The 27539-nt window shown below is 37.6% G+C and overlaps 1 protein-coding gene and 1 long non-coding RNA gene across 5 annotated transcripts in view; one reads left to right on the forward strand and one right to left on the reverse strand.

The window, feature by feature from the left end:
* foxn2a (forkhead box N2a) overlaps window positions 1–27539 on the reverse strand; it is a 62525-nt gene that overhangs the window by 34290 nt on the left and 696 nt on the right. Inside the window, exon 2 of one of the 3 annotated variants that reach the window (XM_084391675.1) lies at window positions 19988–20044. The exons of 1 other annotated variant lie outside the window; for it this stretch is intronic. The gene's annotated coding sequence lies outside the window, so the exon portion shown is untranslated. Of the gene's footprint in view, window positions 1–19987; window positions 20045–26795; window positions 26857–27539 lie in introns of all 3 variants that reach the window. One more of the 3 variants, XM_084391674.1, reaches the window with a different exon arrangement.
* On the forward strand, window positions 7420–10945 carry LOC311280175. 2 transcript variants are annotated; one of them, XR_014625647.1, is made up of 4 exons: window positions 7420–7666; window positions 8694–8767; window positions 9084–9186; window positions 10014–10945. It is a non-coding gene; the product is annotated as an uncharacterized lncRNA (long non-coding RNA). The 2 variants fall into 2 exon arrangements; XR_014625648.1 differs by lacking the exons at window positions 7420–7666; window positions 8694–8767 and adding an exon at window positions 8837–8957.

The raw sequence follows: 27539 nt of genomic DNA on the forward strand, positions 1-27539 counted from the left end.
TGCACACCAGGGTTCGGATGGCAGCGTTCACACTTATGAACCGCATTAACAGAGCAATCGCATTAGGTTTCGTTTTAATCAAACCAAACCTGCCAAGTACGAACACAAGCTTAGACTAACCCTGAAACTTGATTGGTCGAGTAGAATATTGTTCCAAGACCAACAAGCGTGTTGTTCTAAGAAAAGGTCATACGTTAAAGTCAACACTGACTGACAATTTCTAAATATTCATTAGTGTACATAATTCATCAGTGCATGCTATTCCAAAAAAAAAAAATATATATATATATATAATTATTTATGAAAACTGAATAACTTGCTCTGAATCTCATGTCTTTCCTTTATGTCAGACATCACAGATTTTTCATGTCTTTCACAATTTTTCAAAAATAGAGTCCCACCTTTCCTATTTTTTCATAAAATTTTCAATTTCATCCAGAAATACACCAAATCATTTAAGTAAAATAGGTTGTGTGTTGATCAGTGTTGGGAACGTTACTTTAAAAAAGTAATTAGTTATAGTTACTCACTACTTGTTCCAAAAAGTAACTGAGTTAGTAACTGAATTACTCTATAATAAAAGTAACTCGTTACCAGGGAAAGTAACTATTTGCGTTACTCTAAAAAAAAAAAAAAAAAGTTGCTATATGTCAAAGAATTTGTTAAAAACAAGTTAAAATGAGTAGAACATACGTTTGTACATAACTTTCAATATTTATTGCACGTCGACAGACAGCAAGAGGTTTATCCTGCACTTCAAGCATTATCTTTGTAAGAAAAGTAAACAGTTACACCATATAAAGTGCATTTAACTCTAGCAAATTAAATCAGCCTCTCTCAACTTTTTATTAAAAGTTTTATTAATAAAGTAAAGGCATAGGACCAGTTTATTTTTAGTGCACTGACAATAGTTGTATATAATTAGTTTATTAATTCAATTAATAAAAAGACAAAAAAGACCTTGAGATATGTTCGGTAATTGTACCTAAATGAATTGAAAATTAATTTGCTACATTTCAGATTAATAAAGGCTATTTGTTTTCCTTAAAATTTTAATTAGCAGTAACTTAAACACTTTGCAGTTTGAATGTCCTGTATAAACAAAATTACGGAGTATGCTTTTATGTTTCCACTGTTCGATCGCGTCCGCGCCTCACACACACACACGCACACAAATGTAAACACTTTTCGATCGCGCCCGCGCCCCTCTCTCTCTCTCTCTCTCTCTCTCTCTCTCTCACACACACACACCCACATCCACACCGACACATTCCAGCATTCCAAACCTTTGACCTCAATGAATTTGAAGTAGTGCTTATATCTCCACCTTGAAAATGCCACCTTTTCATCGGATTGCTCCTGACTCGCCATCTCTGCTGCTTCATTGAATCTCTGTTGTGTGTGTGTGGCGCGTGTGCTGGCATGTGTGTAAAAACACTGGCTCTGATTGGCTACCATGAAACACATGACATGGCCTTAGCCAATCATAATCGCTTACCTCGTTATTAACCCACCTCCTCACTAGCTGTGCGTGTGCGAGCCAGTGGTGCGTTCGGATTACACAGTTTATTCAATCAATGCATAGTAACGCACCGCATTTAACGCCCAGTAATGTTAACGGCGTTGTAACGACGTGAAAAGTAATTAGTTAGATTACCCCGTTACTGGAAAAATAACGTCGTTACCTAACGCCGTTCTTTTAAACGGCGTTATTCCAAACACTGGTGTTGATTCAGGGTACATTTACACGACAACGATGTAAAAACTGAAAAGCTTTTCCTCTGCATTTTTTTGCGTACAGACGACACCATTGTCAAAACGATCCCAGTTCACACGGATCCGCGAAAAACGACTAAAAACACTGTATTATTCATGCCAGGCCAGTATGCATGAAGTCACTGTTTACACAAATTCGTGTTTTTGTAGTTTACACAGTGACGATGACGGAATCGTTTTCAGAAACGTGCACTTTGAAACCCGTTTTCAAACGTTTTCATTTTTCAGGCGTCCAAAACGCTTATTGTTTACTATTAATTTTATTATTATTACTTACATTTACATGTATGCACTTAGCAGATGCTTTTATCCGAAGCGACTTACAAGAGAATTCATCAAGGAGCCAACATTATTCATGACGAATACAATTTTTAAATCTTGGAACTGAAAGTGAAAGGAAAGGATGGAGAGATGAAGTGAGCCGGGGTTGATCAGTGGATGGACGATGGTGTGTAAGGGTGTGTCCATGCAGTCTGGGAGTGGATGGTGTTCATATGTGTGTGTGCTGCTGGTGTAGTGGTCAGATACCCTGCTGTTTTAATAGCCCATAAATCTGAGCAGGCTAGCGGCTGCTGTAGTCAGCTCACTGAAAGCCTTTCATGCAGAAAATGAATCAGACCATTGGAAAGTAGGCGCAAATGCCTCGCTTCACGCCGCACACACACTGCATTTCTGCCCAGCCAATTCACAGGCCCTCCACTCCATTCCAGGTGGCTTTAAGCTAATAAAACACTCCATTAATGACCAGGATGGTTTGTTCACCAGATAATTCGCTGTGCTATCCTCTTGTTCTCGTGCAAGCATGGATACGCTTGTTGCTGTACTTCATCAAAACGAGCCGTGACATGGTATCTGGAAGTGGAGGGTTATTGAATTAAAGCAGCTCTTTAATGTACTCTAGTCTGCAAACCCATCTCTGCAGTCTTCAGTATCGCATTAGAGCCAGACTCATTTCTGTCATTCTATCATCTCACATGCAAACTTGCTTGACCTCCACACCATCCTGAAGAAATTGCCAACATTTAGGCTTTCCCTTTCCCTCGGTTGCCAGAGTGTTGCTATGCAGCTGCTAGGGTGGTTGCCAGAGTGTTGCTATGCAGCTGCTAGGATGTTTTGGGTGGTTGCCAGAGTGTTGCTATGCAGTTGCTTGAGTGGTTGCCAGAGTGTTGCTATGCAGTTGCTTGGGTGTTTTGTTACCAGATTGTTGCTATGCAGCTGCTAGGATGTTTTGGGTGGTTGCCAGAGTGTTGCTATGCAGCTGCTAGGGTGTTTTGGGTGGTTGCCAGAGTGTTGCTATGCAGCTGCTAGGGTGTTTTTTTTTTTTTGCCAGAGTGTTGCTATGCAGTTGCTTGAGTGGTTGCCAGAGTGTTGCTATGCAGTTGCTTGGGTGTTTTGTTACCAGATTGTTGCTATGCAGCTGCTTGGGTGGTTGCCAGAGTGTTGCTATGCAGCTGCTAGGATGTTTTGGGTGGTTGCCAGAGTGTTGCTATGCAGCTGCTAGGGTGTTTTGTTTGTTTGCCAGAGTGTTGCTATCCAGTTGCTTGGGTATTTTGGGTTGTTGCCAGAGTGTTGCTATGCAGTTTCTTGGGTGTTTTGGGTGGTTGCTAGCGTGTTGCTATGCAGCTGCTTGTGTGTTTTGGGTGGTTGCCAGAGTGTTGCTATGCAGTTGCTTGAGTGGTTGCTAAAGTGTTGCTATGCAGTTGCTTGGGTATTTTGGGTTGTTGCCAGAGTGTTGCTATGCAGCTGCTTGGGTGTTTTGGGTGGTTGCCAGAGTGTTGCTATGCAGCTGCTAGGGTGGTTGCAATAGTGTTGGTATGCAGCTGCTAGGGTGTTTTGGGTGGTTGCTAGAGTGTTGCCATGCAGCTGCTAGGGTGTTTTGGGGTTTTACCAGAGTGTTGCTATGCAGTTGCTTGAGTGGTTGCCAGAGTGTTGCTATGCAGTTGCTTGTGTGTTTTGGGGTTTTGCCAGAGTGTTGCTATGCAGTTGCTTGAGTGGTTGCCAGAGTGTTGCTATGCAGTTGCTTGGGTATTTTGGGTTGTTGCCAGAGAGTTGCTATGCAGTTTCTTGGGTGTTTGGGTGGTTGCTAGAGTGTTGCTATGCAGCTGCTTGGGTGTTTTGGGTGGTTGCCAGAGTGTTGCTATGCAGTTTCCTGGGTGGTTGCTAGAGTGTTGCTATGCAGCTGCTAGGGTGTTTTGGGTTGTTACTATGCAGTTGCTTGGGTGTTTTAGGTGGTAGCCAGAGTCTTGCTATGCAATTGCTATGGTGTTAAAACATCTCTCAACTCCCTATTTGGGATTCAGATTCAATGTTTGTCAACTGTATGTCAAAATACAATGTAGGTACTATGTCTCACAAAATCCTGAAGGCATATCCTGAACACACAAGACACCGCCTTCACTTTCTGGCAGTTTAATAGCATTTACATAGATAAAGGCGTAAAGGCGGCCAAACCGGGTTAACAAGAACTATTTGCATTCACCTGAGGGCAAGTGCCGACTAACTGTGGCACTCCCATTGGCCATCTGCCTTGTGTTTCTTTTCTTTCTAAAAAATAAAAACCATATTGACAGTTTTCACCATCTTGTCCCTTAGCAGTGCTATGATTAGGGCTTGAAATAGTGTGTAATTTAACAATTAAAATAATGATTCTGGTTGGATGACTTTTTTTTAGGAAAAAATATAATTCCTAAAAATGATCTTTTCAAGAAATGCACACACACACACACACACACACACACACACAAAACGAAGATGCACATGAGTGATAGAACATAAGACTATTAAAGGCCCAGTGAAGTGCCTTGAAATGCGAAGCATAATTGAATGTGTTGATGTAATTTCCACTGAAACAGGAAAACGGGGCGGGGCATATCGAACAGCTCCTCCCCTTTTTAAAAATAGCCAATAGCGTTTAGTTTATACAGCTCCGCCAGAGCCGTTGAACTTGATAAAGCCGCAGTTTCCTCCTAATCTCTAACCGTTTCCCCTCCTGATCTCCTCCATATCGCTTTAAAATGCAGCATTCTGTGCAGAATATCAAACAGGTCCGATATGTTTTCTGGTCTGAGCGACTCGATCATATGATCCGCTCTGTGTTTCGTGTCTCTGGACCGGAGCTGCGGCGGTTCACGTGACACTGACGTGAAACCAGACTTCATTCGCCTCAATGGAAAGCATATTTACACTGTCTGAATCGTTCCCTATCCCCTATATAGTGCACTATGTGCCATTCACAATATAGAAAATAGTAAATGTGTGAACAAGTGACGGATTTCAGCTGCAGCATCAGCGTCTTTTTATAGAGTTGGGGGCGGAGCTTCAGATTCTAGAGAGCATTTGATTGGACAGAAAATCTGATGAGAAGCTGAAGTGCAGAGTGATGTCATCAAAATCATAGATCCATATTTGGCGGTAGTGAGAAACTGTTTTCAATGCTTATATCTTCTAAATGTGGATTTTATAATTGTTTTGGAGCACACTAGCATAACTGTAAGGCTGACAAATTCATACTAAAAGACAAAGAACTTCAAATGTGATTTCATGGGGACTTTGAACACAAGCAGACGGCGTTTGGACAGACTCTCTGCTTCTCCAGATGTGAAGTGTGGATGATCTCCACGGGTGGCGTTTGGCTGACACAGAGAGCCTTATTAAACACTGTGACAGTGGAGTGTGTTTGCTTACAGAAGCCCCGTGTTTGACAGGCCTTTGTGTGTGTCAGGCCTTTATGAAATGTGTCAACAGCTCCTGCTCGACTCTTATCTGTGCTGATAGACACATGATGCTAATAAAACACTCGACATGCAGTGCAAAGACGCAGAAACTGCAGTGAAATTAACCCACAGTCTCAGTCTGATTTGACCTAGATATACAGAATAAAGAAACACTTTTTTTTTGTCGTATTGATGGGGTTTAGTGCCATATTGACTGGCTTTAAAAATATATCAGAAAGGCAATATAATAAGATGAAGTGTAAACACACATATGAAAGATATGCATGGAGGGCAAGTAAACCTGCGACAGTCCAACAGTGAAAAAAGAAAATTACAGATACATCCTGCACATTGTGACTTGATTAAATACCATTCCTTCAAGACTTTACGACTCAGACTTGTTCACTTTTCGCTTAATTAACTGCCAAAGGTGTTCATTGGCCTGTATAAAACGACCATTACTGAAGAAAAACAAAATTTACAGAGGCAATAAAACAACACAGGATCAATAGGATAATCTGATTTGCACCTCAAACTAGTGTATTGTGTTTCAAGCCTGTTGAGAAAGGCTTTTGTTAGATGAACTGGCGGCTGTTCAAGTGAGACGCCAAAACAAAAGATCAACTCAGGCTTTTAAACAGAGACACACAAATTATTGTGATTATATGAATCCTTTCTTTTTCATTGAGTCGTTTCTCATCTTGATGATCTCAGAGGTGATAGTTTCACAGCCATCATTTCTATTCAATACGGTAAAACAGGTGAAAAAAAATCCCATAAACTTACATTTGAATATTATGCTCTTCAGACTAGATGGTCACACTTTCGATTAGGGTCCAATCCTCACTATTTACTATCACTTTTGCCTTAATAAACTCCTAATTACTGCTTATTAAGGTAGTTGTTAAGTTTAGGTGTTGGGTGGATTAAGGGATGTAGAATATGGTCATGCAGAATAAGGCATTAATATGTGCTTTATAAGTACTAATTATCAGCCAATATGCATGCTAATAAGCAACTAGTTCTTAATGAGAATTGGACCCTAAACTAAATTGCTACCAACATTTTAATTATATTCTGCTGAAATCAACGAAATGACTTTGACGTTCATTTTGCTGAATGGGATTCAAAGAGCAAGTATGATCCGAACTTTACTAATAGACTGAGGGTCCGTTTACACGACACCATTTTCAACTAAAAACAGAAAACTTTTATTTACAGGACAACATGTTTTGAGGGCCTGAAAACGCAAACTTTTGAAAATGGGTTTCAAAGTGCACGTTTTTGAAAAAGATACTGTTATCGTCTCCGTGTAAATCACAAAAACACGAATTTGTGAACACAAAAGTGTGTGCAAAAGTATGTGCAGTGTCCGAATTCACTCATTTTCATTCACTCCCTCAAGTAAACTATATTAGTGGAGGGGAATAGTGAATGAGGGATTTCGAACACAGACTTTGTGAACGGGGATCGTTCTGACAACGCTGTCGTCTACAGGAAAAATGCAAAGTAAACACTTTTCTGTTTTTATTACATCGTTGTAAACATACCCTAAAACATTCCTAAATCTTGGGATTTAGGAAACGATATCGGTCCTTAAAAACGAATTAAAATCGAGAAATCAATATTTTTCACCCAGCCCTAGCTAGTAGTGTTTGGTAGAGGAACGCAGTGCAGGGAAGAGCCCCTCACCCACAGCCTCAGGCACAAGTGCACTTTTGTCTTGTGGGACAATTGTGATGCTGTGTCTGCCGCTGTCACTGGCACCATCAGCCCCAGCGTGGGCCGAAGCACATGCTAAAGCTGCCATCGTTGTTCTAACGGAGAACTTCACACCCCAGACAACAACATCACGCGGTACGTCTACATATCACATGTACCTACACTGTAAAAAATCCAACTTGCAAATTGTTCACTCAGTTTAAAATTTTAAGTTGAGTGGGCAAATTTTTTACTGCAATGTTGAGTTTACTTATAAAAACTATTTAACTGCAAGTGCACTACTATTTTGTCCAATGAACACAAACAATTAAGTTGAGAAAACGTAATATTTTGATTTCATAGTTCGAACGTTTAACTTCCCGTCATCGCGCATGCGCAGTCTGTCTCGCTGTACGTTACTTGGGGTTTCCTCCTCCAACCACGCTATCGAAGGGACTGGATTTCATCTGATTGCGGTAAGTTTTCTTTAAGCTTTATGAATGAAAATAGGCTATAAATTGCACACATATGTTGATAAAATATAGTGTTTTGGTAAAAGATATATTTCGTGGTGACGATAAGTTTCTATTGTTAGAGATTATCCACGTAGCTAGCACATTGCTACTTAACGTGCTAACGTTACCCAGACTAACGTTAGAGTGAGGAAACATGTTTGAAAAAGAAGGACAAGGACGTGCATGGTGTTTAAAAGATGTTAAAAATGTTAAGCTCAGTAAGTCGTGAATAAAGACTTAAATGCGCTGATTGAGAGACAGAAAGCCGCTTCTCTCGGACTCGGACAGAATCTGAGTGCGAATTCAGCTATCTTTCGTGGCGTATTGCGATTTAATAATGACATACACATACAATTATGTCAATAACAAAAAAACAAAACAAAAAAAGTATTCAAGTAAACACAGTCGGCAATGTCTTAAGTGAACATAACCAATTTGGTGAAACCTAGATGTTTCAGTATTAGATCCATGAGCTCTTAAAGTGACCGCAGTCCGTTCAATTTAATTTCAAGTTTATTTGTCACGTATACAAATTTCGGTTACAATTTGTACATGCTTAGGTTGAGGCTCAGTCATTCTACAGTAGTGCAATATAATTAAATACAATACAATTTAGAGGAAAAATTTAATAATACAAGTCTATGCAAAACTAATGTGTTATGTTAAAAATATGTATGTTAGCTTTGCATATCAAATAATAGAATGGGTAGTATGTGTGCGGTATGTTTTAAAGTGAATAGGATAAAAATATTGTGTATCCTTAAACAAATATTAGGCTAAATCCTTAATGTTAATCAATTAACAAAAGACAAAATCGCTGTAAATACAGTGAAAACTATGCATTGATTCTTTTTCACATTTGATTATTCATTTTCTGTATTATTTTTGCTACATGTTAAATTAACCTACTGTAACTGAATTTTTTTTTTGTTGTTGTTTTGTTTAATAAAATTATGTATCTTTGTTCTGTTGTATTTGTCCTTTTTAGACTAAAGAACATCAGTACAGTGACAAGATCCTTGGATGTGCTAAAACAGTGGCCTTTATTTTTTAAAAGATCAGGTGAGTTGAACTGAATTTACTTACTGTTTCAGCAATGTTTTTTTTTTTTTTTCAGGGTTTCTGCTCTCTGCTGAGTATTACAGGATCACACAAACTCATCCGAAGAGCACCTTTTTCTCTTAGTTAAATGAATACACATCTAGTTGTACAGAGCAAGTGGTGGAGATGAAGATCCTCACTTGATCATCAAGTAATTATTTTGCATGTGATCATATCTCTCTGGTTAAAGGCTGAATGGTGCCATCTCTTTTTCAAGGTAATTCCCATGCTTCACTTTGTATATAACTTGTTCCGTATTTGTTTTTCTGTCTTTCAGACACAGAAACTCCAATGTGCTTCCTCAAAGAAAGTCTACAACTCTTAAAGGTCTGCCTTTGTTTATGAGGGAAAAGTCTGGAAACATCCTGAAGACTTGCCTGGTAAGAAGATCATCAGCATATACACTCACACCTGATATATTTTACCTATTTACCAGATGCTGTTAAGAGATAGGTTTTGTGTGATATACAAAACTTATCATCAACAGACAAAGTCATGGTAAAAATTAGGCTACTTTATTAAATAATTGTAGTTGAAACTTTCTCAGTGATCAGTTTGACTTCATCTGATAGCACAAATTCAACAAGTTGTTATTTTACCAAAGCAAACACAGTGGAAAATTACTGCTTCACAACACTGTCCGGAGACTTTCCCTCTGATATCTAACCTGTTAAAACAATACAGTGCACAATCATAAGGTTAAACAGTAATGTAGCAATAGCAGAGTAAATAAAATTAATATAATATGAAAGAATATGAATATAGGAGATATAAACAAGAAAAGGCAGCATGAAAGTAATCCATGTGACTCTAGTGATTTAAACCAATCTTCACTGATGCAATATGACCAGTTTTGGGTGATAAACAGAATGTGTGCCTTAATACATGTACGATTTTGGGTGACCTAAAATAACTAAACTAAAACTAAAAAAAGCATTAAATCAGAATGGCCGTGGATTCTGCTGTGGACGAGTGCCACAGGCCATCACATCAATGCTGATATGGCATTGTTTGGAGTTGGGAAAATGTTTTCCGTTTATCAGTTTTAGCTCTATGGCTGAATTTGAACATGCTTAAAAAACATGACCACCTTTACTTTTCAAGTGAAGTTACATGAGCAGACCTTTAGGAACACTCTGTGGTCTAACATAATTCAATACAATAAAAAAATGACCCTAATTTTATGCTGATTTATTTTCTACTGCAGGACACAGAGCCAGAAGACATTCACAAGGGGAGAAGATGAGGACCTTAACTATCGTTGAAGATGATGTTGCCATTATCCACTCAAACCCAAATATAAGGTGCCTCTCTGTAGTACTATAAGAGCAGTTTGGGCCAGATAATGTGCAAGACCTTTGCCACAGTTGTTACTCTCCTCTTTGGCTTGATTTATGGCCCAATGTTAACTATTCTAAAGCATTAAAATACACCAGTAGTAACTGGTTAAGAAAAAAATTGTTTAGTTTGTTTAGAAAAAAAAACGTTTATTTATCTTGACCTAAATTGCTCCGCAAGGCTGATTTTTTTTTTTTTTTTTTTTTTTTTTTTTGCATAGTCCTTCAAAAGATTGTCCAAGTAGCTGCAATCCATATGGATAATTGTAAGGTTGAGCATTTATTTATTCCAGTTTGTACTCTGATTTTGTGCATAGTATTTTTTTTTTTAAATCTTGAAGAGTGGAATAGAAAGAACTTCATCACCTTAAAATATGTGTACCTAATGTAAATAGAAAATGTGTTGTTTTGCAGAATATTTGTCAATAAATAAGTTCTGTAATGATAGCAATGTCTTTTGTATTGTGTTGTATTTACAGTATGGTTTACTCCCTGCATTTGGATTCTTAATGTGAAGGCTGTACAAGTATCTGGGTGAGATATTTGAAAAAGTTGAATCAACTTAAAAAAGTAAAAAAGTTGAATCAACTTAAAAAAGTTACAAATTGAATCAACTTAAAAAAGTGAAGCAACCAGCTGCAAAGCTTTTTTGAGTTTACTGAACTTCAGGACCTCTGTAGTTGTGCTTACTCGTTTCTTTGAGTTGGACTGGTAGTTGGATGAACTTCGACCACTGAAGTTGAGTAAACTCAAAAATGCTTTGCAGCTGGTTGCTTCACTTTTTTAAGTTTACTCAACTTTTTATTTTTTACAGTGTACGTGCCTGTGTTTGTATCTTGTACATGGGAATGTGCAAAGAAAAATCACTAGTGAGAAGTCTTTGATTTCACAATTGTTTCTCCTTATTGAATGTAATTGAATTTGTAATACTTTATATAAATTTTAAATGTGTTTGTAATACTTTAATTCAATGTTAAAGTTGTTTGTAATACTTTAATTCAATAAAGAAACAGTTTTTTAAAGACCAAATGATCTGAGCTATGTTATGTAAAACATGTAAAACAATACTTTAAAAACACTTACTCACAGCAACTGACCAATTTGAGTATCCATTTTTATTTCTCCAAACTTTGAAACCTTTTATTAAACCTTTTATTTATGAGTTGAAAAAGACACTCAGTTTGTGAGTTTTTCTGTAGTCTTAAGAATAAAGAGTCTTTATTGGCTTTGATGGTTCCATGAAGAACCTTTTACATCCATCTTTTCATTCCACAAAAGGTTCTTTAAAGTGGAAAAAGTTTCTTTAGATTTATGATCTTCACAATAAAAATGGTTCTTTTCAGAACTGCTGTTCACTGAAAGGCTCTTTGGGGAACCATACATTTTTCGCTGCAAAAACACCCTTTTGGAACCTTTATTTTTAAGACTGTCCGAAGTTTGAAGTTTAACCGAAGAAACAAACTAATAAGGCAGAGACAGTTTGCAAAAAAAAAAAAAAAAAATTGTCAAGACAAACTTGGATGATGGCTTAGAAAGCTTTGCAAGTCTGAAGAAGCTTTAAGGTTTTGAAGGAACAGTGAAAAAAGAAAGACAGACAGCATGTTTAAGCACATTGCTAACTAGAATTAACATGTAGCTAGCATGAATTAGCGCATTAATAACATGTTTTAACACACAGCTAACATGAATTAGCATGTTGAGAGGATGTTTTAACACACAGCTAACATGAATTAGCACTTTTCTAGCTTTAACATGTTGCTAGCATGTTTAAGCACATTGCTAACTAGAATTATGATGTTGCTAGCATGAATTAGCGCATTAATAACATGTTTTAACACACAGCTAACATCAATTAGCATGTTGAGAGGATGTTTTAACACACCGCTAACATGAATAAGCACTTTTCAAGCTTTAACATGTTGCTAGCATGTTAAAGCACATTGCTAACTAGAATTATCATGTTGCTAGCATGAATTAGCGCATTAATAACATGTTTTAACACACAGCTAACATCAGTTAGCATGTTGAGAGGGTGTTTTAACACACCGCTAACATGAATAAGCACTTTTCAAGCTTTAACATGTTGCTAGCATGTTTAAGCACATTGCTAGCATGTACTAAGGTAGTTGCTAGGCTTTGCTAGTGATAGATACTTGGTGGGTGAAGCTGAAATACTCTATTAGAGTTATAAGGTCCTTTCACACTGGACGCGATTTTGACGCACGAATAATTCGCGCGATAGTTTTATTTCTTGATCAGCTGTTTGTGTAATGAGCGCTTTCCACACCGAACGCGAATGTGTTTTTTTCGCTTCGATGCCGATTTTCTTTTTACTTTTGCGGCGACAGAAAAAGCTTCAGCCAATCACAAACTACAAGGACAACGATTTGAAAGACAATGTGTGGCGTAGCATTGCCAACCAACTCGGTTATCACGACTGTGAGTATGTTGTGTGATAGTTTTAGTCGTTGTATAGTCCTGTGCTGTGTAGACTAGCAGGCTAAACTACATTTGGGATAGAAAGCTAACACTATTGTCGTCAAAGATAGAGATAGAGACCGTGTTTACTTTGAACATGTAACAAAATGTAGTGAGACTATTTAGGGCTGCTTTTAGTATACTATACATTCTTTGTGTGATATCTACAGTTTCTAGTCGAATGATTTTAACTTCGTGTGTTACATGTAATGTGTTAAACATTACAAAACACACTGTGTTTAGTTGAAGACACACACAACAAAAAAAACTGTGGAAAAACCTCAGGGACACCTATGTGAGAAAAAGGAGAGAGGAAAAGGAAACTAAAAGTGGACATTAGCATACTCCCCGTCAGACTCAGATCTGTTCTTTAAGATTGGGTTCACCCAAAACCTTCTTTTCTGTCTTTTAAAGAAAATGAAAAGCTCGTCTTCACTGGATGATGATTATAGTATAAAAGTTTTGACCCCATCAATGGATGTTAATGGGACTTTCCGTAGATTTGATGGTCCGTTTAACGAAAATCGCAAGTCGGAACAGTCTGAAGGTCTGACCCGAGTCAGTTAGCCAGTTCTGCTAAATCCTCAGAACATAATTGAAAGGAAACATGTTGCTGCTGCTAGAGAGAGGGAAACCCCTCGAAGCCGATCTAGGCAAGTGGAGCTGGGGAGGTGGAGGGACATAGTAATGAATACGTGAAATCGATTGGCTGGGAACATTACATTTGAATGAACCAATCCGAACGCATGGCAGAACTATGCATTTATGTGTGTGTTTTAAGGGGAAGTGCAAATGTAAGTGTGAAAATGTACAGTAGAGCAAACACACACACACACACACACCGAATGAGGCCGCAGATGTGTTGATGAGTGTGTTTTCCTCATGAGTGGGTGTGTGTGTGTGTGTGTGTGTGTGTGTGTGTGTGTGTGTGTGTGTGTGTGTGTGTGTGTGTGACCCTTGCCTGCAGGCTCGGTGGATTTTGGGGAACCGTGTGTGTGTGTGTGAAGAACGCGTGCTGCCTCGCTCTCCCCGCCTCAGTGAGCAGGGCCTAATGAAGCGAGGAGTGTGTCCGTAGGGCAGAATGGGCCTCGTGTTCCTACGCAACCAGGAGTCATGGGGAGGTGGTGAGACAGCGAAATGGGGCTACGGCTGCAGCTTCTCCTTTCTCGCTTTACATAATTACACACACACTTCTGCTAACGCCAGACCTCTATTGTTATTATTAGCTTTCTTTATTTCTCGTGTTTATTAGTCCAGTTTCCCTCTTTTTCCTGTTAATGTCTCTCAGTCATTTGCATATTTTCTCAGACACTTAATTTGAACAAACTTCTAACCGTAAGTTATGATATTTTGCAACCACCTGATAAAACACTCAGAACACCCGTGAACAGTTAGCAACGCCCTGGCAACCACTAACAACTTCCTAGCATTGTGGTGGGAGTTTTTTTGGGGTGAACATCAATCATATTTTCTTGTCAAATCACATTTAATACATTTACTGTTTATTGTCCAGGGTGCAGTGTTGACATTGTTAAGCATAACTAAAACTATTGCTTTTGTTAATTGAAATAAAGATAGAAAAAAAAAAATGTGTGTTTCATCTCTCCTAATGGTTTAAGAGGACATTAATAAATAGATTATTTCATTTAATTAAATAATTTAAATATTTTGTATATAAATTATATAGCCTAAATAAATATATAAATAAAAATATAAAATATTGTGTTTCTCTCTCTCTCTCTCTCTCTCTCTCTCTCTCTCTCTCTCTCTATATATATATATATATATATATAAAATATGTAAAGTAAAACAAAATCATACTTGCAAAAGTAAAATAAATGACTAAATACATAACTAACTAATAAATTAATAAATATATAACTTATAACCAACTAAATTAAAACTAAACATTTTTGTAAATACTAAAATAAATACAAATTTAAAGGCAAAAAAGTTCAAAAGTACATATACAAAAGTCACTCAAACTTAAAATAAAATGTAAATAAAATAAAATCTAATTCTAAATATTAATGAATTCTATATTAGCATATAAATATTAGCAACTAAAATAACACTGCTGGCGTGAAAGAAAACACTTAATTTCCCAAAATGCAATGCTGTGTAGCCAAGCCTCAATACCAGCATGTCACGGTATTTTCCAAAAGGTAATACCATGATGCTCGTACTTATTTTAATTTGACAGTATCTAATAAAGCAAAGCACAGAACGAGATGCTAGAAACTCGAAACTTGATTACAACATCTTAAACATCCTTCTGATGCACAAGACCAACAATCAAACAATTAATAAAGTTTAATCGGTATGTATTGCAGTGATGAGTGAATACATTAGCACATTCAGAACAATGTTATTTTTGTATAATAATAGTTCAACGATCATAAATGATATTTGCGAGTACTTATTATCATGACAAGTTTAGCTGATTTATAGCCTACAGTTCAGGTATCCGGACTCTTAATTCATCTTCCTGTATGTTTTGGCTAGTGAATATGAATAACAATGTTTGAGTTTCCTCACAGAAAAAAAGAACACATTGAAAAAAAAAGGACATTGCATTCAGTCAGCTGGTGTTTTTAACAGTATTCAGTGACTTATCAAATCATAGACTCCCATGTGCCTTGACTTCACGCTCGAGTCTCAAGGGCTTTAGATCAGCATATGTGTGTCTCTCTCCAAACGCTCTGCTAGAGTCTGAGAAGGTCAAGAAGTGACCCAGTAATGGCCAGTCTGTTGCATCACGATCCGGCCTTAAGTTTACACACCATATTGAGTGAAAACGAGGCTGTGAGGGATAGACTTACAGTCTTTACAATGGCAAGCACTGCAGAGCTCCTATAGATCATGCCATTGTCACAACTCACAACTTTTAAAACTGTTTTATGCAGTTTTTGTCTTGTTTTCAGAGAGATGTTTCTTCACCTGAACAATGAACAATTCAGTATTGAACACACTGTACTTCTATCCCTCACAGCCTCGTTTTCATTCCTGTCAAAATTAAATATGCCGCTATACCTGATTAAGGTCTATTGACATCCTATAAAGAGGAGCGAAATATTTTGCACAGTTTGAACCAACATAGTAATATGAACATTTAAACTATTTTTCCAGTTGACACTCTTAAAAAATGCCCTTATTATGAAACAGTTAAAAAAAATATATATATTTAGAAACATAAATCCCAAATGAGATCTCTTTAATATCTCCAGTAGTCTCACATCTTTCAGACCACGGCTGTGCAAAATTCACAGCTGGCTCACTTTCAGTTCACATATATAAGTGTGTATAATGTGTATAATAATTATATATTATATATATATATATATATATATACACACAATTATTATATACACACTTATATTATGTAAACAAACTGGATAACATATTTTGGATGTGATTAAGCGTGATTAATATTTGCATGTATAGGGGAGAGCGGGGCACAAAGTAACGCTTTTTGACTTTCTCAGTTTGTGTAAATCTACTTATGGTTTAGAGTATTTATTTTTCCCCACATTAATTTCACACATGTCTAGTACAATTATGTGGTTTTGTTTTATTAATACAGTATATACTTTTTTCTTGATATACCCCAAAAGAATGGAAGTGAAATGTGACAACATGCCCCATAGTACATTGTAACATGACCATATGACAGCTTAATATGTTATCTGATCTAATAAAAAATATATATACAAGACAAACTAAAATATTTTCTCAATAAAATACAATTATTAACTTTTTCATATAAAATAATGGCATTTTTTAATAATTAAATATAAACTAATTTTAGAATTTTGACTACGAACGCAGGAAAACACAGCTATACAACATAGTCCGAAACAAATAAATAATTTGTCATTTCTGAACATTGACTCTCAGTCTCTATTCACCTTTTCCTCATGTTTTCTCAATAGAATGAATAAAAGTATAGAATATAATAGCATATTTCTAATTGGGGCACATTGTAACGCAGTGTGACAACATGCCCCGCCTGCACAGCTGGGATTTAAACCCGGCTAGTGTCTTCTGCTGGTTAGCGAAGTATTAAAGAACTATCTCAACTGTTAAATAGGTACATATTGGAGATTGAAATAATATCAGATTTGTCTCATTTTAAATAAACACAAAAAATAGAGATGAATTTTTTTTTACTTTTGCTATGGTCTAATAAATGTCTATGGATTTGAATTTTTGAAATTTTTCTCTATATAGTGTTGATATGGCAACTAGTAAATACGCCAAGTTTCGTCATGCTAGCATGTGTGGAACTATTTAAAACAAGTGTGTTACAACTAGCCCCGTGTTGCGTTGTGCCCCGCGCTCCCCTATACATAAATAGCACATTTTTCTTAAATATATACATGCATGTGTGTGCATACAAAATAAGTATACACAGTACACACATATATAAACCCAAACTTTTATTTTGGATAAGCGCGATTAATATTTGCCCAGCACTAATTATTAATTTTTTGCCTAAAGTTTCAATAAGCTTATTTTTGTGCATATCAAGCTTTACAGGTTTCAGAAAGAGCAATAACATGTTTCTCGCGGTGCAACTGCGGATCCCGGTTATACGGTTAAAGGACAAAGTGCCGCAGTGCTGATCTATTCTTAGTGTACGGTGAGGCTCGGGCCGGGCAGGAGAAGGTGCGAGGAGAACCCGCTGCCAGATCCTACAGCGCTGGATCAAGCCGACCCATCCACCATCTGTCCCCGAGCCCCGGCCCCGAGAGCTCCAGCGACGGCCCGCGAGCACGAGCGCTGGACGGAGGGAGGCGCGTCCTCTTCTCCTAGCAACCGTCCCTTCTTTTACATGTGTTTGAGGGGGTTCGGTGTCCTTATGGCGGGGCCTAACTCGCTCTCACTGTCCTATTTATGGTAATGAGCCATCTGCCCTTTCTCTGAGGCTGGTGTATCTGTGACGGGACAGGCCAGGGGTGTGGGGTGGGGGGTTTGATAGTGCTGATATCTGTCTCTTAGCACTTAGCAGACGGACTTGTTGATTCATTGGAGGTAAATGGGCCATGACGCCGCGCTCGTTGTGTCCAGACCCATTCATTTATTTAACTGGAAACATTAAAAATGCAATTCAGACAGACAATGGCTTAAAGGATTTTCCCACTCTGAATTTTCCATTGTTTTGTTTCTTTTCTCTTTTTTTTGTGAGGATGAGATAAAGGGTTTTAAAAAGCATTTGGTAACACTTTATTTGACAGTGTCCTTGTTACATGTTACATGTAGGCTACTTACCATAGTAATAACAGTAAATTATGCATAATTACATGCAACTTAACCTCAACCAAATCCTAATCATACCCTAACCCTATAGTAAGTACATGTTGTTGAATAATATTACACAGTACTCAAATATATATTTACACTGTAACAATGACACCTTAAAATAAAGTGTAACCCAGCATTTTATAGGGATTTTAATTGCAAAAGGCTATTTTTAGCTGATGACATATTTTACAGCTAAAAGTGTATTACTGTGTTTTTTAACAATCAAATTTGTTTTTATGTGTCGTTTAGTCGGAACTCTAAATCTGATAGTAGTAATAATTATATACCGTATGTATATTATTATTTAATGAGAAATGTTTATCATTACAGAGTAATAATTACAATATATAGGCCTATATATATGACATTTTTTATCATTATAAATATTTGTTCTCTAATTTTTTGTATTTTTTTTTTAAAACTCAGAATTTTTTTACCGTGACAAATATTATTTTCCTTAAAAAAAAAAAAAAAAAAAAAAAGTACTAAAGCATTTTTATTTTAGGTCGAAGACGTTATGCTCTAAAAACATATAACTTGAAAATACCTCTTTTATAATGGACGTTTTAAATTTCTGTATAAAAGTAATTTTGGATATTTTAGGTAAAGTTATGTTGTAAAGTTGTAAAAGATGTGACGTTATATTCGGACTGGGAATTATGTGTTTCTATCAACTCCTAAATGAATCTGCAGCAGACAGGTGGTTCAGAAAATTCCCATTTTACAAGCTGTAATTACGAGCTCTACGAGGACGTTAACCCGTTTACAAGTTGACATCACATAATTGCAGTAATTATGATATGGCGTGAACACACCTTTTGTCCTTGTTATCATTCTAAGACTTCCTTATTTGTCATTTCCTCAAATACAGAAGCGATCCTTCAGCAACAGCCTCTGACTCCCAGCATGCACCCTGGCTAGAGCGTTGGCATGTGTGTGGGCTGCAGTATGACACACTCGCAGTGTGTGTCGGGGAGGTGTGAAGGTAAACTGTGAGAACTGTTGGACGTGCTCGAGTGTATAATCTCAGTGTGTGGCTGTGATGGTTATTTGTGGCAAATAAGTGTGTATGAACCCCATTATCAATGAAGTACCTGTTATCTAGAACAGTGGATTCTTCAGTACCAGATTGTTACATTTGACATCAAATGACACAGCGCAGAACCAGAATTGTACAAATGTAAAGTCATTTTATAGAGATTGTACTTGCAAAAAACTTTTTTTTGGCTGATGAAATATTTTAGAGCACAGAATAGCTTTGCAACATGAAAAGGCAAGAAAATTATATGTGTGTGTGTGTGTGTGTGTGTGTGTATATATATATATAAACACAAACTTTTATGTTAGATTGTGAATAATCGATTAAATATCAATTAAAATAAACAAAATTAATTAATTAATTAATATAAACAAATAAATATATAAATTAGGGCTGTGAAACGATTCATTGCGATTAATCGCATCCAAAATAAAAGTTTGTGTTCACATAATATACACTCACCTAAAGGATTATTAGGAACACCTGTTCAATTTCTCATTAATGCAATTATCTAATCAACCAATCACATGGCAGTTGCTTCAATGCATTTAGGGGTGTGGTCCTGGTCAAGACAATCTCCTGAACTCCAAACTGAATGTCAGAATGGGAAAGAAAGGTGATTTAAGCAATTTTGAGCGTGGCATGGTTGTTGGTGCCAGACGGGCCGGTCTGAGTATTTCACAATCTGCTCAGTTACTGGGATTTTCACGCACAACCATTTCTAGGGTTTACAAAGAATGGTGTGAAAAGGGAAAAACATCCAGTATGCGGCAGTCCTGTGGGCGAAAATGCCTTGTTGATGCTAGAGGTCAGAGGAGAATGGGCCGACTGATTCAAGCTGATAGAAGAGCAACTTTAACTGAAATAACCACTCGTTACAACCGAGGTATGCAGCAAAGCATTTGTGAAGCCACAACATGCACAGCCTTGAGGCGGATGGGCTACAACAGCAGAAGACCCCACCGGGTACCACTCATCTCCACTACAAATAGGAAAAAGAGGCTACAATTTGCACGAGCTCACCAAAATTGGACAGTTGAAGACTGGAAAAACGTTGCCTGGTCTGATGAGTCTCGATTTCTGTTGAGACATTCAGATGGTAGAGTCAGAATTTGGCGTAAACAGAATGAGAACATGGATCCATCATGCCTTGTTACCACTGTGCAGGCTGGTGGTGGTGGTGTAATGGTGTGGGGGATGTTTTCTTGGCACACTTTAGGCCCCTTAGTGCCAATTGGGCATCGTTTAAATGCCACGGCCTACCTGAGCATTGTTTCTGACCATGTCCATCCCTTTATGACCACCATGTACCCATCCTCTGATGGCTACTTCCAGCAGGATAATGCACCATGTCACAAAGCTCGAATAATTTCAAATTGGTTTCTTGAACATGACAATGAGTTCACTGTACTAAAATGGCCCCCACAGTCACCAGATCTCAACCCAATAGAGCATCTTTGGGATGTGGTGGAACGGGAGCTTCGTGCCCTGGATGTGCATCCCACAAATCTCCATCAACTGCAAGATGCTATCCTATCAATATGGGCCAACATTTCTAAAGAATGCTTTCAGCACCTTGTTGAATCAATGCCACGTAGAATTAAGGCAAACACAGTATTAGTATGGTGTTCCTAATAATCCTTTAGGTGAGTGTATGTGTGTGTACTGTGGATAATTATTTTGTATATATAAATACACACATGCATGTATATATTTATATCATAAAGTTTGGGTTTGCACAGCCCTAATATAAATTTAAATAAATATAAAAAACACTTAAAATATATAAAAATACATGTATTAATATTACCATGAATTGTATAGGCCCAACAATTAGCAAAATTATTAACAGTTCAGTTTATGGTTAAATGATAAATAATGAAGTCTAAGATTGTGATTGTTTATAAAAAAAAAAAAAAACATACAACAATTAGGCTATTTTAAATTATTATAATTATTTATTTATTTATAGTTTTTTATTATCTGCATATTTTATTACATGTTATATTATATTCTTTAACTACATAAAAATGATGTCTAATGAATTCAGACGTGAGCAGAGGCAAGATGTCCTGGTTTCTCTCCTCACTAACGGCTCCTCTCAGATGCTGTCTGAGAAAGTCTCTTGGCGTCGTGCTGACGCTGAACTCATTACTATGGCAACTGATGTAGATGCATGGGATGTTGGCTATAGTGAAAAAATGGATCAGATTACATCACTAGCAAAATAACAACTACACGGACAGACAGTCTTAAACTCAAAAAGAAGTGTCGAATGGCACTGGGTTCAGTGCATCACCCAGCACTGCATTATAGTCACAAGTTGTCAGTCACTACGTCATTTGGATCCAACAAATCAGACAAGACCGAACACGTCTGTGAGCAGCTGCGCACACATTACTGATTGTTTCCTGAAATACAATCAAATTAGCAAACATCAGTCCTGCAAAAATACATCCTAAGCTGAGACGTCTATCATAGAAAAACTAAAAACACACATTAAATCACATTAAACAAAATGGCTTCCCTGTGAGTGAAAAGCACCATTGTGTCTGTGTCGCCACTAAGTGAAGCGACCGATGCTCATCTAGGCTAATGGATGAACATTACGAATACAATTTCAGCTATAAATATCCCAATCCCAGTGAAATCTGCATGCCGTTTGCTAAAACATCTTGTTCTGTATGTTTTAAAAGCTATTTCACAGCATATTTAATGCTAAATTGAACTGAACTACTCCGAATGTCATAAATAGATAACATTTGTTAGTATTAGCTTAGAACGAGCAAGTTTCTTTTGAAATAAATTCATACTTTTATTCAGCAAGGACGCATTAAAATGATATTAATGCTTGAATCTGATTGGTTGACAAACATCTGCAATTATTTTCACGGCTAAAGTAGTGCCAGGCAGTTCTTGACCGCATTACAGTTCCATATCACTACGCCAAATGATTTCAGTTATTTTTAAAGGTCCTTACAGCCGACAACAGCAAAAGAACAAAAACCTCACAGTGACGCTGAACAAACTAATAAATATAGTAAATAATAGGGTAAAAACAACAAATTATTTCCTTTTTTTTTTTTTTTTTTGCCACAAAATAAAGTTTTATTATGTACGGAAAGCACATACTCCTTCTCCCACTCCCACTAGCTAGCAACTTAAAAGCTACAAGACATTTCTCACTAGCGATGTAATAACGGCGCTGTTCTTGAAGCAGATAAACGTACAGTTTCGCTATTAGATGCTGCTAGCAAACAGTTGAGAGACACACAGACTGAGGTCATTCATTAATGCTTAATCTCTCTGTAGGCGCGTTTCCATTACAGATTTGCGCAAAACTGTTGCGATTTTTTTTCTAAACGTCGACAAAAAATTATTGCGACATGACGGCGTTTCTATTAACTGATGTTATGTGACTAAAACTTCATTTTTCCTCTCGCAATAAGTAAAATCATTCCAAAAACCATGGCAACGGACGTTGGTAGGATTGTGTAGCCTACTATATCCCATAGCTGTTGCTATATCCCAGCCACTGCACTGGCCATTATTATTAATCGAAGGAGATGTATGTGTTTTCAAAGCATTAATGGCAAGGAACGACCCTTATTATACTGTGAGCGGCACATATGAGGTGTTTCTGAGTGTTTCTCACTCATTTCTGCTTCGAGCTCTTGATTGTGGCATTTATTTGAGGTTTAGAATCCAGTATTCCTGTAATTCTTTTGTCTTATATGAATTTAATAAAGAACTCTGTCTCGTATTCTGTCCAAACACACCGCGTCATCTACGTCAGGCGACCTGTAAATGCGCAAAAACTGTTTCCATTGCAGTTTTGCGAAATATTTCTTTTTCGAATTGCCTGAAAAACCTCCTCATGCGAGCGGAAAAACTTTTTTGCGATACATGGGAGTTTTTGCGAAAATGACGTGTTTCCATTGGGCGTATTTTCAATTCGCAATTTCAATTTGCGCAATTTGTAGGGTAATGAAAACGCGGCTTCTCTCTCTCTTTCTCTCTCATAACTGCATTAATAACTGCATTACTTTACTATCAGTGGCTGAAGCCTCTGTTACTTGCTCTAAAATAATGTTTTGGAATTAGAAACTGAGAAGTGGGATGAGATGCGTAAGAAATTAGTCCTACGCACAAGAGCGTTTTAAGGACAAAAACCTGACAAATGTCTTGAAATACATCATCTGAACAATGTTTTGAGGTGCGTTGAATTATTAGAAAATAATGCTCCCCCGAGGTGTAACAGCCACTCTACGATTACCGCCTCAGCTGTGCATTATTTTTTAATAATTAAATGGACTGGAGTCAATTATTCCTTACAAAAATACTCATTTATAATGCTAAGAAAGATTTTTATTTCAAATGCTGTTCTTTTGAACTTTCTATTCATCAAATAATCTTGCAAAAATATCACAATTTCCACAAAAATATGAAGCAGCACATAATAATCATAAATGTCTCTTGAGCAGCAAATCATCATATTAGAATGATTTCTGAAGGATCATGTGACACTGAAGACTGGAGTAATGATGCTGAAAATTCAGCTTTGATCACAGGAATAAATTACATTTGACCATATAATCACATAGAAAACAGCTATTTTTTAAATTGCAATAATATTTCACAATATTACAGTTTGTACTGCATTTTTGATCAAATAAATGCAGTCGTGGTGAGCCCACCCCAACAAACATTTTCTGTTTTGTGAAACATACCGTTCTGTAAAACAAAAGGTTTGATATGTTGTTATACATGTTTAAAATACAGTCCAAAGACTTTTTTTCCCATCACTGTGTTGTTTTTAAGAGAGCAACGACCTCTCAGAGCAGGCGGATCAATAACCGCAGACTCGACATACAAGATGTGTGTAAAATTGAGTCTCAGATGTTCACCGAGGAAGACAGTGAAGGTGGAGGTTCTGCAAGGACAAAGACGAGCTTGTTTATGGTTACATAAAGTCATGTTTGGGGTAAAAACATTAGATTAAGCCGAGTAAAAACACGCTGTCCGGAAGAAGTCGATAACTGTGTCAGTGCTGGTTTGAGAGCAATGGCCAGACAGATAAGCATCACAAGGGCATGTGATTTTTACATGATACGGTTGTCATGGCAGCGGCCTAGATCACACTAAGAGAGCGGAGTGGCGAGCTAAATGAAAAAAGACGATTAAGACCAAGAAAAAATACATTCTGACCACTGACAGCATATTGTATAACAGATAAAACATCTGATTAAAAATGTGCCTGTGCAAAAGTTACAATGCCAGGACGTTGCTAGGCATTCTGATAAGTTGTTGGTACGTTGCTATGCAGTTGCTAGGCGAGCAGTAAGTCAATAGAGGCCAAGTGATATTCTTGGGTTTTTTCAGCCATTTGATCATCTCCTGGGGAAAAAACGTATAAATCTGATATGGTTTAGAACAGTTTCTCAACTGGCGAGTCGGGTCGCAAGACTGTTTTGTGCAGTCAAAGAAGCAACAACAACATGGCCGCCCCCAAAATCGGTCAAACTATGTAGTATGCATAGGTCCCTTGATGACTTACTACTTCCTTCAAGATTCTGAAGTGTGCATGAGCCAAGAGGCCACAGGAGATTTATGAATGGAAGTGAAGCGATGCAACTGATGCTGGTAAGTCAAGTGACGGTAACAACATGGCGGATGTAGTAGGCCTATGTCAGAATTTCAGTCATACCCATATAGACCTTAAGCGCAAGAGAAACATGCGCAAAGCCATCTTTATAATATTGTCTTTGAACTTCCGGTTTTGCGGTAGCTCTGTACATTTCTATGGCATCGCTTTCCAAGAGTAATTGGCTGTTGAAGTGGATTTACTTATTGTAGAGTTAACGAAAGTTATCATGAGCATTGTAATGTTTGAAGCGGATGTCATAACGAATGTCAGTGGACCAGGAAGATTTTAAAATGAGCAAGATCGCTGTGGAAATACAAACTGGAAGACAAAAGACAACAAGCGCAGCGCTGGAAAGGGGCAGGGCTACATAAGGTCTATAGAGAACACCTTTTAACGGTCGCAAAGTAAATTAAAGCAATAAGCCCCTTGAGGCCGTGATTTACAGTGAATTTAGAACAACTAAGGGGCGTTGTTGATCAAATATAAACACCAGCAACAAAAAATATAACGTTATAACACATTTATTCCTCCGCCAAGCCAATAGTTAGTTCCAATAAGAGGTTGCCAAGCAACACATGCAGCAACAAAGTATCACAAACGGCAGTTGCGCAGTAATACTAATGTAATGTGGTCACAGGTGTGTGTTTGTTGAGTAATTTACAACGGCTTCGAACGCGGCTCAACCAATCAGAATCAATGACCGGAACAATCAAATGTAGTTCCTTCTCAGAAAGTACGTACGGGATTTCAGAGTCGTGTTTTTTTTCTGAATCGAGACTTTTATTATGGCCGCCGCTAGCGTAGCTAGCGAAAGCGGTCATATAGGGATTGTCAAAGGTTTTTTTTTTGTCAATCTACTGAATTTTCCGTCAACGATACCAGGGACACCGAAACACCGGGGAACATGAAATTTGGTGAGCATGTAGCCCCACTAGACTTTTACGGAAAAATTTCGTTTGGTCCCCGGGGGCCACTCCCCCCCCGCGCTGGGCCCCCCAAACCCAAAAAATGCAGTTTTTCCTAAATAACTACCTGAACCGTGGCACCGAGGATGAAGAAATTTGCAAAGTATGTTGGTTTTAAGGGCCCACATCAACCTAGCCCATAATCGATTGTCAAAGTTTTTTTAGTTTTTTTTTCCCGTCAATCTACTGAATTTTCCGTCAACGATACCAGGGACACCGAAACACCGGGGAACATGAAATTTGGTGGGCATGTAGCCCCACTAGACTTTTACGGAAAAATTTCGTTTGGTCCCCGGGGGCCACTCCCCCCCCGCGCTGGGCCCCCCCAAACCCAAAAAATGCAGTTTTTCCTAAATAACTACTTGAACCGTGGAACCGAGGATGAAGAAATTTTTATGGTATGTTGGTCTTAAGGGCCCACATCAACCTAGCCCATAATCACTTATTTGTGATTTGCGCCCCTCCCATAAAAAATGAAAATGCAATATTATTCTGCTTTAATCGCCCCTATCTTCAGTGGAGATGTTCAGAACTGCACCATATTTCATGTGTATGATTAACTTGACATCCTCTGGGGGTATGCTAAGTTTCGTAGAATTTCATCCATGGGGGGGTATAAAATAAATTCATTTATGTGCACATTTAGTGACTGTACACTCATCGGCCTGTAGATGGTGCTGTTGAGCGAAGGGTTGCTGGTTTAGGATGATACTGTCACACACACACACACACACACACACATGCAGGAATACAAACAAACGCAAGCATGCACACACACTGACATCCACACGCACAGACACACACCCATACACACACATACAAATCCACATGCACAGACACACACACACAAACACACATGCGCACACACAAACACACACACACACACACACACACACACACACAGACAGACATGCACATACTACTACTTTTTTTAGGTATATACATAAACACGCAATACAGCCAAATTGCTCCACGTCATTTATTTTTGTGGAAAGCCCGTGCAGGCCTGAGCGGCGGTCATATTTTGTACCGCCATGCGGTACATCTAGTTTTGAAAGACGTGCGTGAAACCGGTTCGTTGACTCTTCTGTCAGACGCATTTTAAGTAAAGTGTGCCTGAGAAAAACGCGTTGTCATGATTCAGTATCTGCGGTCAGAAGAGATGTTGTCAGGCTATTATCTGTGTAATTAACATGTTACGAAATAAAAAGTCTCTCACCTCAGAAAAACGAACGTTTCCTGTCCTGTCGCAATCGGAGGCGTGCACTGTATATCACTTCCTTATATAAAGAGAAAAATATATTGCAGTTACGTTGTCAATTAGTAAGTCCAATACATTACGTAACTTCTACTCTGTGCGTTAGTTGGGAAGGATTTGCACTTTGCATGCAGGTATGATGTTCATTATATTCATCAGGAATAGTGTCGATAATATGTTAAATGGCGCCGCGTCACACACTAAAAAACCATAGACTAAAAAAATAAAACCCATATGTTTGACAAAGACCGATGCACAGTAGCCTATTCATTCACCTATTCACCAAGGTAACTATTGTTTCCGTAACCCCATAATAGCACTTTATTTTCACTTTGTGTTATTTTTGTATGTTTTAAATGACTGGTGGCTCAAACAAATGTACTAACTTTATTATTTTAACAAAAACTAGTTTGGGACTGCTATTTAATAGCCTTATATGTATGTCATGTTGACTGTACTTGCATGTGTGTGTGTGTGTGTGTGTGTCAATCATTCTTATAAAATATATATTTGATTGTTTTTTAAAAGCAAATTTATTACATATTTTTCATAATTATATATAGGGTGAATTCAGGTTGATTGTGATACTTTTCCGCACTCGTCTCAATGGCAAAATGTGTCCCAATCAACCTGTATTCATATGTAGGCCTATAATTTTTTTTAGGAATTAGGTCACATTTCTAAGATAACCAGAATGTGGGAGAA

The sequence above is a fragment of the Rutilus rutilus genome (genome assembly GCF_951802725.1).
Source record: "Rutilus rutilus genome assembly, chromosome: 20".
NCBI lineage: Eukaryota > Metazoa > Chordata > Actinopteri > Cypriniformes > Leuciscidae > Rutilus > Rutilus rutilus.